The sequence below is a fragment of the Pteropus medius genome, unplaced genomic scaffold (genome assembly GCF_902729225.1).
Source record: "Pteropus medius unplaced genomic scaffold, Ma_sr-lr_union100, whole genome shotgun sequence".
NCBI lineage: Eukaryota > Metazoa > Chordata > Mammalia > Chiroptera > Pteropodidae > Pteropus > Pteropus medius.
This window is the reverse complement of record NW_024354503.1, coordinates 17,270,281-17,280,759: the sequence shown is the minus strand read 5'-3', so window position 1 is coordinate 17,280,759 and position 10,479 is coordinate 17,270,281. Positions and strand designations below refer to the sequence as shown.

The window sequence follows — 10,479 nt, the reverse complement described above, 5'->3', positions numbered from 1 at the left end:
CCACACCAAGACACATCATAATTAAAATGTCAAAGGTTAAATACAAAGAAAGAATCTTAAAAGCAGCAAGAGAAAAACAAATAATTACATATAAGGAAAAACCCATGAGATTGGCAGCTGATTTCTCAAAAGAGACTATGCAGGATAGAAGGGCTTGACAAAAAATATTCAACAGGATGAAGACCCAAGATATACAACCAAGAATAATTTATCCAGCAAAGCTATTATTTAGAGTTGAAGGACAGATAAAGAGCTTCTAAGACAAAAATAAGCTAAAGGAATTTATCACCACCAAGCCAGTATTACAGGAAATGTTGGAGGGACTTCTTTAAGAAGAAAAAAACAGTTATCGAAAACAGGAATAAAGAATGATAACAGTCTACGGCCATGCCACCCTGAACGTGCCCGACCTTGTCTGATCTCGGAAGCTAAGTGGGGTTGGGCCTGGTTAGGACTTGGATGGGAGACCACCTAGGATTACCAGGTGCTGTAGGCATAAAAAAAACAAAACAAAACAAAACAAAACGCACACACGAAAAAACAAAGAATGATAACAACTACATTCATATCAATAAGTACTTTAAATGGAAAAGAATTAAATGCTCCAACCAAAGGATGGAGTGGCTTAAAGGATAAGAAAACAAGACCCCTACATGTGAAAAGGAAGGGGATGGAAAAAGATATTGCTTTGATGGACCTAGAAGGTATTTAAGTCAGACAGAGAAAGATAAACACTATATGATTTCACTTATATGTGGAATTTAAGGAATCAAAAGAACAAACTAATCAAAAACAGACTCACAAATATAGTGGACAATTTGGTGTCGGACAGAGGGAAGGGGCATTGTGGGGCTGGGAGAATGGGGTAAAGGGCTAAAGAAGTAAAATTAGTAGCTGATGGATGGTCACAGAGATGGGGAGCACGGCATAGGGAATGCAATTAGCATCAATACTTTGGCTAGGTGGAGAGTCAGAGGAGGGAGGGTGCAATTGGGGGGATCGTTTTATGAACTATATAGATGTCTAACCAACGTACTGTATACTTGAAACTAAATTAAAAAATAATTTAAAAAAATAAAGAAACTGAAGTTCATAATTTCCCCCCAGAAATTATTAAGGCACATTTCTGAGAAACAGAAAATGAGAGGATCCTGCCCCACCCAGATCAAGTTAGTACGATAGTGGTAAAGTCTCAAACAATAATAATGCCGAGAAAAATAGAAGGCAGCAGGAAAAAAGAAAGACCTAATATGAGGTGGATTTACTCCATAAAAGAAGCCATAGGTGTGAGTCTACAGGAGCAAAACAGGGCTGTTAGGACAGGACATGGTGGACATGACTCATTTATAGTGTCACCAGGAGTTGGAGCCAACTCAAGGGCACATAGCACACAAAGTCTCAGAGCCTCCCTAGACCATACGCAAGGCTTTTACGTGATCAGAAAAGGGTGGCCCTCCAGGCAAATGTAGCTCTGCAGGCTTGGCTTGGCCAAGGGCAGTCCCTGGTGAGGAAAGAAAAGGTGCTCCTTCCTCCTGCTACATCCCAGGAAGCCCCACTAAGATCCTCAGCTGGTGCCTCTGTGCAGTTCCCTAACTGTACAACCATGTGTGTTCCACCCCCTGCCCCCCTACCAGTATCATATGGAGAAGAGGAGGTTTTGGAGAAAGGGCTCATGCATCCAGGGGAGCAGGGGACAGAGAAGACGGCAGTCTCATCCTAGAGTCTCCTATGAGCTCTCTGCCTTCATGGGCCTCCTCATGTCCCTGCTTCCTTTCTGAAGCCCTGTGATCTGGGATTTGTTTGAGCAAAGATCCAGATGATGAAGCCAGACAACAAACATAGGCTTGTCTGCCTGCGGAGTAAAGGGAAAATGTTGGTGCCCGGATCCTGCAGGAAACCATGTGGTTCCAGCATGTGGAGAACACACGTCCACGCCACTCTTGCTGCTCTTCTCACTCCCTTGCCCCTTGGTATCTGGGCTGAAAGAAAGCAAGTGACAAGGAAGCAAGGGGAAGTGGAAAAGTAGCTCTATCTCCCTCTGGCTCCTGGTACCCCGTCGGTGGGAGATTTGGATGCTCTGCCTCGAGGACTGTCTGCCCCTTCAATTATGTCATGTCATCTCCAATTGCTAACATTTATTGAGCATCTGCTTATGTTCTGGGCACTGAGCCAACACTTCACTTCACACACTCTGTCAGACTGGACTCTGAGATGCAAGCAACAGAAACCAACTCTGGCTGATTTAAACAAAGAATTTACTAAAAATATCTTTGGTTGCTCATCGAATCTCTAAAGCTCATAGAACCCAAAAAACAAGATTTGGGGCTACACGCTCAAGAATAACAGCCAAAGCAATGCTGTTAAAGTGGTCAAAATTCAGACACCATCATTGCGAGGCTGGCCCTAGGCTTACAGCTGACACCACTGATACCACTAGACACTGGCACAAAGTAGCAGCACAGCCACCACTGTCTCTTAAATCTGTTGCAGCAGTCAGATATAACATTTCAAGGTTCCCAGGAGTCTGGAGCAGTGTGTCTGACCCACAGAGCCAAGTCTTCTGTACTGGCAGATGGGCTCTGCCACCCACTCAGACCCCAACATACACAGGGAGAGAGTGAGGTACTATCCCTCAAAAAAGACAAGTGCTCACTTCACAGGCATGATCTAATTTATCTTGTTTAAATATTACAAGAACACTGTGAAGTAAGTGAATTGCCACCCTCATTTATTAGAACAGGTACCTGAGGGTCAGAAATAATAGCCAAGGATGCATAGCTAGTTGGCATCAGAAGGTCTTGAAGAAGAATTTAGGGCTCATTCCAGAGAGCCCAGCCCTTAACCAGGTAGTCCCTAAGCCTCTTGTCTCTGTTTATAGCACCACCAGACAGGAAGGAGCCTGTTTAAGATAGCCATTTGCAGGAGAGAAAGAGAGTGAGACAGAGAGTGAAAGGGCAAGAGAGAGAACAAGTGTGTGTTTGTGTGTGAATGTGGGTGTCTATGTGTAAATATGTGTCTACGTGTAGATGTGTGTCAATGTGTGTGAATGTGTGTATTTGGGAGTGGGTTGAGGATCTCTCCCTGATTTCGTCCATTTTGGATATCAGCGTCTTGGCCGTAACAGTCTGATAGCCACAGCCTGTCCACTCATTCTGGGTATATGTGTAGGACGGTACCTAAATTATGGCTCTCTAACTCAGGACCTGATGGATTGACCAAAGGCTCTGTAAAGAGAACTGAATGCTAGGTTTGTTACTAGCAGTGGCCACCGTGCACTGTCCCACATGCGGTACTGGTGCCGTTCCTCAAGCAGCAGCCATGACAGTGTGTAGTTTGGAGTGAATATCTAAAAACTACAGACTTGGAAGGAAACATGGGGTCTTCTGAAATCAGTCCCACTGAACTGTGAGCTCCACGTCTGTCTTGCTCACTCCCGTAGCCCTGTGTTGCCAGCATACAGCAGGTGTTCAATACTATTTGTTGGATGAATGAATGAATGAATGAATGAATGGGTGAGTAAGTGAATTAATCAGTTTCTTCACAGTGACGTCATAATGCACTTCACCAGTGGGACCAGGTGGGCTTCTCCCTGAGGCATTGGTCTGCTTGTCCCCTCATTCTTCTGATCCCCATGTGGTCCAACTGAAGCTTTCTTTGATGTTCTTCTCATGCTTCTTCTCGCTTGTTCCCACATATTGGTCTTTTCTTATTCATTTGCTTAAAATACTCTTTCAGAGTCTGAAATCTGTTCCTATTAATTTTTGCAAGAAGGCTTTGATTCCCTCCAGCAAGCTCTGGAAATTCTGAGCAGGCAGAAGCAGCAGCTCACCTCCAGGGGAGTCCTAGGTGTGCGGGCTGAGGAGTAGGGACAAAGAAGAAAGAGGCTGGATCTACTGTTGTGATGGGGCTGCCCCTCCACAAACCCCAACTTGGGGAACCTCGAAGCCCAAAGGATAACAGGCTGGGTGGTACACCTCACTTTGATTTTCCTGAAGGCATAGCATTTTTATATCCAGTGGTCAAGATGCCTAAAGGGCTAATGTCGTGATTGATGCTCAGGTGACTCACCACAGACCCAGGATTCCAACCCCAGGCCTTGAGGAGAATCCAGTCTTTCAACAGCAGAAGTGTCCAAAGGAGGTTATCTGCTTATTGCATCCCACAAGGTCGGGAGCATCCTTGTGCTGACATCGCAACCCAAGGTATTAAGACTTTGGCTTCACGCATCTGGCCGCATGGCACATCTGGAGCACTGGGATTCCAAGAGCAGCAGCAGAGGCCTTGGCTCACCCAGCCTGCAAACCCCTGCGAAGGAGGAAGCTTCCTAAAAGGGAAGCTGCAAGTTTCTAACCTCAGAGCCAGAGTCTTTATGCTCAGCACTGCTCTGAAGGCACCGCGTGTTGGTTTCATCTCCCCTCTGCTTGTTCTTTCTCTTGTTACTTTCTCTCTTCTCTGTGCCATCCCACGCCTTCTCCAGCAGGCAGGAAGGGGAAATTGTGTCACATACAGGCAGACCATCTGAGAGAAGACAGGATGGACAGGGGGAGAGCATGAGCACTCTCTATTGGTGGTTGTGGCTTTCTCCTGGGCCGTTTTGTTTTGGCATTTTTCAGCCCCATGTCTGTTCCTCTCCAAAGGCCCTGAGAGGGGGTGAGGGGAAGTAGTCAGTGGCAGGGCCAGGGCATAGGTCATTTCCCTGGAGGCCAGTAGTGAGCATCTCAAAGGCCGCTGTGGGGAAAGAACATCTCACCTTCTACTTTCCACAGGACAGGGCCTGGCTGAGTGAGTCCTAAGGAGAGAGATCAGTATGAAGAGCCAGCAACATCCTCCTTGACTGGTTCAGGTCCCCAGGGAGCCATAGCACTGCCCCCTTTACCTCCCACAGACCCTGGCTCAGGAGGCTTTCTCTCCACACTCCTGTTTAAATTTGCAATCCTTTCCCCTAAGCCCTATGCCTTCTGGAAGCTTACATAATGGTGAGGAGCTAGCAATGACAAATGCCATAAGAGGAATAAAGCAGGGTAAGGAGGATAGGAATTTGGGAGTGTCTTATTCTAACTGGATGGCCAGGGAAAGTCTCTCTGTGGAAGTGATGTTTGATCAGAGGCCTGAGGAGGTAAAGGAGTGAGCCAAGTGAACACTAGGAAAGCCCATCCCAGACAGAGGGGACAGTGAAGCGCATCGGGGCTCCTAAGAGAAGCAGGTGTGCCCGCACATTTGTGGAAGAACAAAGAGATGATGTCGAGTTGGGTTGGGGGATCAGGGGGAAGATGAGGAGATGGGACCAGAGCAAGGCTGAGGGGCTAGGTTATAGCATCCAGAAAAACCCTTTGGACATGTTACATGTATTAACTCATGTAATTCTCTCCCACCAAAACACTCTGAGGTAAGTATGATTATTATCCTCATTTTCCAGGTGAGGAAATCAAGAAACAGAAAGGTTAAATAATTCCCTACAGGTCCCAGCTAGGATTCAAGCCAGTTTCGCCCAGAGTCTGCACACCTAACTGCTATTTTGCTATGTTACCCATAATAGTGACTCGTCAGCCTTAGAGTCAAACAGGCACAACTTCCAAAACTGGGCTACATGGGAACTTCATGACCTTGGCAAGAGAATTCCTGTCTGTGGGCTTCTGTGGTGAATCGTGAAGCAGAGAATGTGCCTACGGGGCTTAACATGCTCTGTGGGTCACCGTTCCCCTCGCTGTTTCTCTTGCAAGCAAATGGGGGCAGATTCCACAGCCAGGCATCTGGAAGGACAGTCTGAAGAGCAGTAGTGGGCAGCTTGTCTGCAGAGACACAGGAAGGAAGAGCATGAGGGCCTGAGCAGAGGGTGTTCCTTTCAACGTGTGGAGGCCACCACTGAGAGGAATAGGTTACAGAGGGCCTTGGGCCATGCTTGGTTCTTCATTTGAGAGGCTTAGTTCTGAAAAAGAAAGAAACCAACACAGAGAAAGTGAGAGCCAAGTCAAGTATTATCAAATTAAAGGAGAGTTAAACCAGTGGAGAGAGCGAGAGCAAGACAGGGAATTTTGGAGAAGGTGACAGGAATATGGGTGCTTTCAAGGTCCATATCTGAAATAACCAGCTGTGGCCCCCAATTTGCTGCCCACATCCTGGTTGCAGCTACACCAGCTGTTTGCAGAGGATGGAACTCTGCATCCGTATTAGGAGAACTTGGAGCTGATTGCAAAGCTTGTCACTTCCTGTGTCACCATTTGGAGAACGTGGCACTGTTTGTCATTCGTGGAGTTTGGTTTTATTTACAGAGCTTGGTGTTGTTGGAAGAGGCTAGAATTGTTTATGTGCTGTTTACAGTACGTGTCATTGTCTCTGTTGATGTTGTGGTATCAATAGAGCCCATTCTCATGGCTCCTCTGTTTGCTGAGCTCATCAGTGTTGATGTCTATCGCTGTCAGAGGCATCATCTGTAGTGCCCCTCACTGCCCAAGGCCCTGTGTGTAGCATCCATCATGGTTAGAGTTAGGGTGTCTGCACTGGGGGTGCCATAGATACAGAGCCAGTCATTCCATGCTGCTCTGTGTGCTGAGTCTTATCACTGTTGGTGTCACTGTCTGTGTCTTGGTTTGCATAACCCGTTTCTGTTTGTGCCTCTGTTTGCAGACCCTCTCTCTATCTGTGACACAATAGCAGACCCTGGTACCATGGGCACATATTTTTCATAGGTTACTACAACCACACCGAAGCCCAGCTCATATCTCTGGCCTCCATCACCTGCCCTACCCAGATGTGTGCATTGCCTGTGCCCCACACCTACACCCTATGACCACTTTGAACACTGGCTTCTGGGGCCTCCTTAGACCAGGCACTCTATCTCTGTTCCCTGCCCCACTCGGTGGACCTACACCCTGCCTCCTGGAGCTTGTTTCACGGCCCCATGGGATGGCTTTGGACAGAGAGCTCAAGCAGACCTTCAGAGAAGCCCGGGTTGGCAGGAAGGAAAAGAACTATACAGAAAGAAAGGAGCCATCAGGAAAGATGAAAGGGTTTTGCTTCTTCATCTGACGGGGCTTGAAGGCTGTCATTGGGAGGGAGATGGCTCCTCGCGGTAATTAATTAAGGGTGAGGTTCAGCGAGTGCCGGCAGCTGGCACGAGTGATAAAGTACCATGTGGAAGCAAGTCCCCAGTGGTGGTAGAGATTAGGGGCGCCCATCATGTGCATGAGGCTTGCTTTATCTAGTGCTGGGAGGGGGCAGGGTTCTTTTGGAGGGAAGGGCAGGGACTGAGCAGAAAGCACTTGTGGGTGAAGCTCTGCCCCCTTCAAATCTCACAATCTAAAATTTCAAACCCCTGGTGGGAAAGCTGAAAATACCCATTATGAGATTGCTTATTTGTTGTAGAAAGACAAGAAATGAGAGCAGGGGGAAAAATTGAAAGGAATGGTTAAAAGACAGTTAAAAAATGTTTAAAAGCATAAGAAACCCATAGGCTATTGAAAAAAAGTAAAGAAAATCCTCACTGAAAGCCAGGAAAAATGTGTGTTAAGGATCAAAAAGACTAGTTTCTGGAAAGGAGAAAAAAAAAGTCTGCATGGCTAACTAGCAGAGAAAAAGAGGTCATGCAAAGGGAAAGGCACCAGTTAAATGTATGTAATCTATTCATATATTTACATTTCATTAATTATTAATCACGGGAAAAGGTCAGATGCGAACCTGATATCAAATGTTCAGGAAAAGAATGTGAGAAGCCCCTGATGAGGAATTCCAAAGCCAGTAATAAGAGCTCCTTTAAATACTTCAAAGTCAGGAAAGCAGGTGAAGAATGTGTGGGATAACAGTGCAAAAGGCACATATGGGATGAAAAGCCCCATCAGACAGACTCAGCTCACTCTGCCAGGGAAGATGGCCTAGAGAGCCCTGCTCCCAAAAGAACTTTTGATGCTGTATTGAATGGACAAGATGAAATACCGATGACAACGGTAACTCTTTACATTGCTTTATGGTTTACCGTTTTTTTGTTTTTTGTTTTTTGGGTTTTTTGTTTGTTTGTTTGTTTTTTGCATTATCTCATTTGATCGCACATCAGCCACTAGGATTGGTAGGAAAGGAATTTTAATAGTTCCATTTCATAGATGAGGAAACTAAGATCAAAACTGGCTAAGAGGCAAGACTCCTCAGCTAAGTTACATCAACATTGGATCAAGAACCCAGAGTTCCTGACCCTAAGACACACAGTCTTAGTGCAATACCATGCCAACTTGGTGTGGCTCCCTGCAGAAACACAGCCTGAGGCAAGGATGTGGATGCATGTGGTTATTGAAAGGTGAAGGAAGTGCTGGTAGGGGCAGACAAGGTGAGAAACCAACACTGGCTGTGTCATCAAGCCCGGGAACATGGTGGAACCTGGGGCTCAATCCCATGGGGAACCTCAGGTAACTGTGTGGTACCGAGCCTCACCTGAGGGTGAGGGAGCTGGGGTGTTTATCCATCAACTCCTGGTAGTTGTGGGGGGTTGTTCCCAGGAACATTAATCCCCCAGTTCTTCTTTCCTACCCCAGCAGCCTCCACAGAGGGCCCTCAGGCCAAGTTATAGGTTTCGACCCCTGGCATTGGGGTCAGCGTGAGGAAATGTTAAGGGCTGACGGGATGTGGTAGGAACCTGCGATGCATGCTGTCCAAATTCTGCATTATATTCAGAAATGGATATATATAGACCATAAGGACCTGCTGAAATCCACTTGGACCTTCCTGTAAGAGGTATTAATAAACCCACACTTCACACATGAAGAAACTGAGGTTCTGAGAAATTAAATAGCTTACTCAAAGTCACAAAAAGAAGCTGGATTTGAACTCTGGACCTCTCACTCTAAAATCTATGCCAGCTTTTCCTATACCTCACAGAGGTATTCGTTGTAAACATAAAAGTGAAAATTTACCTTTGGAAAGCCCCCTTCTTCCACCCTCTCCCCATCCATTCCCCACTGGCGAAGAAAAAGAGGGAAAGAATAGAAGAAGGTTAAAGTCCGACATAGATTAGTTTGGCAGACAGGTTCTCGTTGAGATAGGAAGGGAGTTTGGAGCCTGTGAGATGATCTCTCCGGCACCTGTCTATGGCAGAACTGTGGCTGGAGAAGTGTGGAGCTGTGATGAGGTGGGATTCTGATGCCCTAAGTGTGTGTGTTGTGTGGGTGGGTGGGGCAGTCCTAGTAAGCACGAGCATCAATATGCATAAGAGACCAGATGGAGAGAAAGCTTGAGATCTGGAATCAGATGAGGAGAAAGGCGAAAATGACCCAGGGAGTGTCGGGGTTGAGAAGATGCTCAGGTCCCTTTCATTCCCACTGCTCCCTACCTTACCCTCCGCAGCCTCACAGCTTCAACAAGGCCCTTCTCCTTCTCCTGCCTGGAATTCGTCTTTTTTTAGAGTGGTAAGCCCAGCACTGAGAGGCAGTAATTGGGAATCTTTTGTTTCACACAGTCTCTGCTGCACTCCTGGGGTTGCAAAGTTGCTTTCCACTGATAGGCACATGGGGTTTGGTCTTTTTCGTTTATTTGAACATTTGCAGTCAGAAGTAGAGGGGCGGGGTGGGATGCAGGGAGAGAGGGGTGGAGACAGGTTAACAGAGGGAGAGACTTAGAGACGGAGAGGAACTAGAAGTAAGATCAGACACTTGAAGAGAAAGAGGCAAGCAGATATACCAGGACAAGAAACAGAAAGTGAAAAAAAAAAAAAAACCCAGAAACTTAGCAATGAAAGCCTAAGAGGCAGTTGGAGAACAGACAGCAGGAAGGAGACACAGAGCCTGGGGCCTGAAACTGGGAAGAGGAGAGAAGTGACAGGGAGGGAAACAGACAGATGCAGATATGAAGTGTGAATCCATGAAAACCAGAAGTATGAGAATGTAAGAAGGGGGAATAGGGAGCAATGTGATCCCTTCAGTTCCCAGAGTCCTGTGGTAGCTGCACAACCCACCAGCCCAGAATGTTAATTACACACAGGCTGTAACAATCTCAGAAAGCTTGCTGTTTTGCTGAAAGGGGGAGCTGAAGCCGCGGAGGGAACCTATGTACAGCACCTCCCTGCCCACCTAGGAAAGGAAGGTGGCAGAACTTGTGGCGCCATCACAAAGAGAGGAGCCTGGTATACAGGGTTCTCTCAGGAGCCCAAAGAAAGACTGACCAGCTGTGCCGTGGGGAATCTGGATAGAAAAACAAGGGAGAGAGAGAATCAGGAAAAGAGGCAGCTCAGAAAGGGAGGGAGGGAAAGAGGGAGGGGTGTCAAGACCCCCTTGGGCTCTCCCCGCCTCCACCTCTTGCAGAGAATAATCCCCTCTGCCCCTTTCCAATTCCTCAGCATTATCCCTGAATCCTTAAATAAGCCCAGCTTCCCAGCCAGCTCCAAGGAAGGGAACCTGACTCTTCTTTCCAAGGGTCCTAGGAACACTGAGAATGTACCTCCCTTCTGAGTGATGAAACCCGTCCCTTTATGTCCAGCCCTTCAGCCCATCTCACCACTGT

General features: G+C 46.9%; 1 pseudogene; it reads left to right on the top strand.

Annotated features, from left to right (window-relative positions):
* The first annotated feature begins 377 nt into the window (after positions 1-377).
* On the top strand, positions 378-496 carry LOC120596503 (uncharacterized; annotated as a pseudogene).
* The last annotated feature ends 9,983 nt before the right edge of the window (positions 497-10,479 follow it).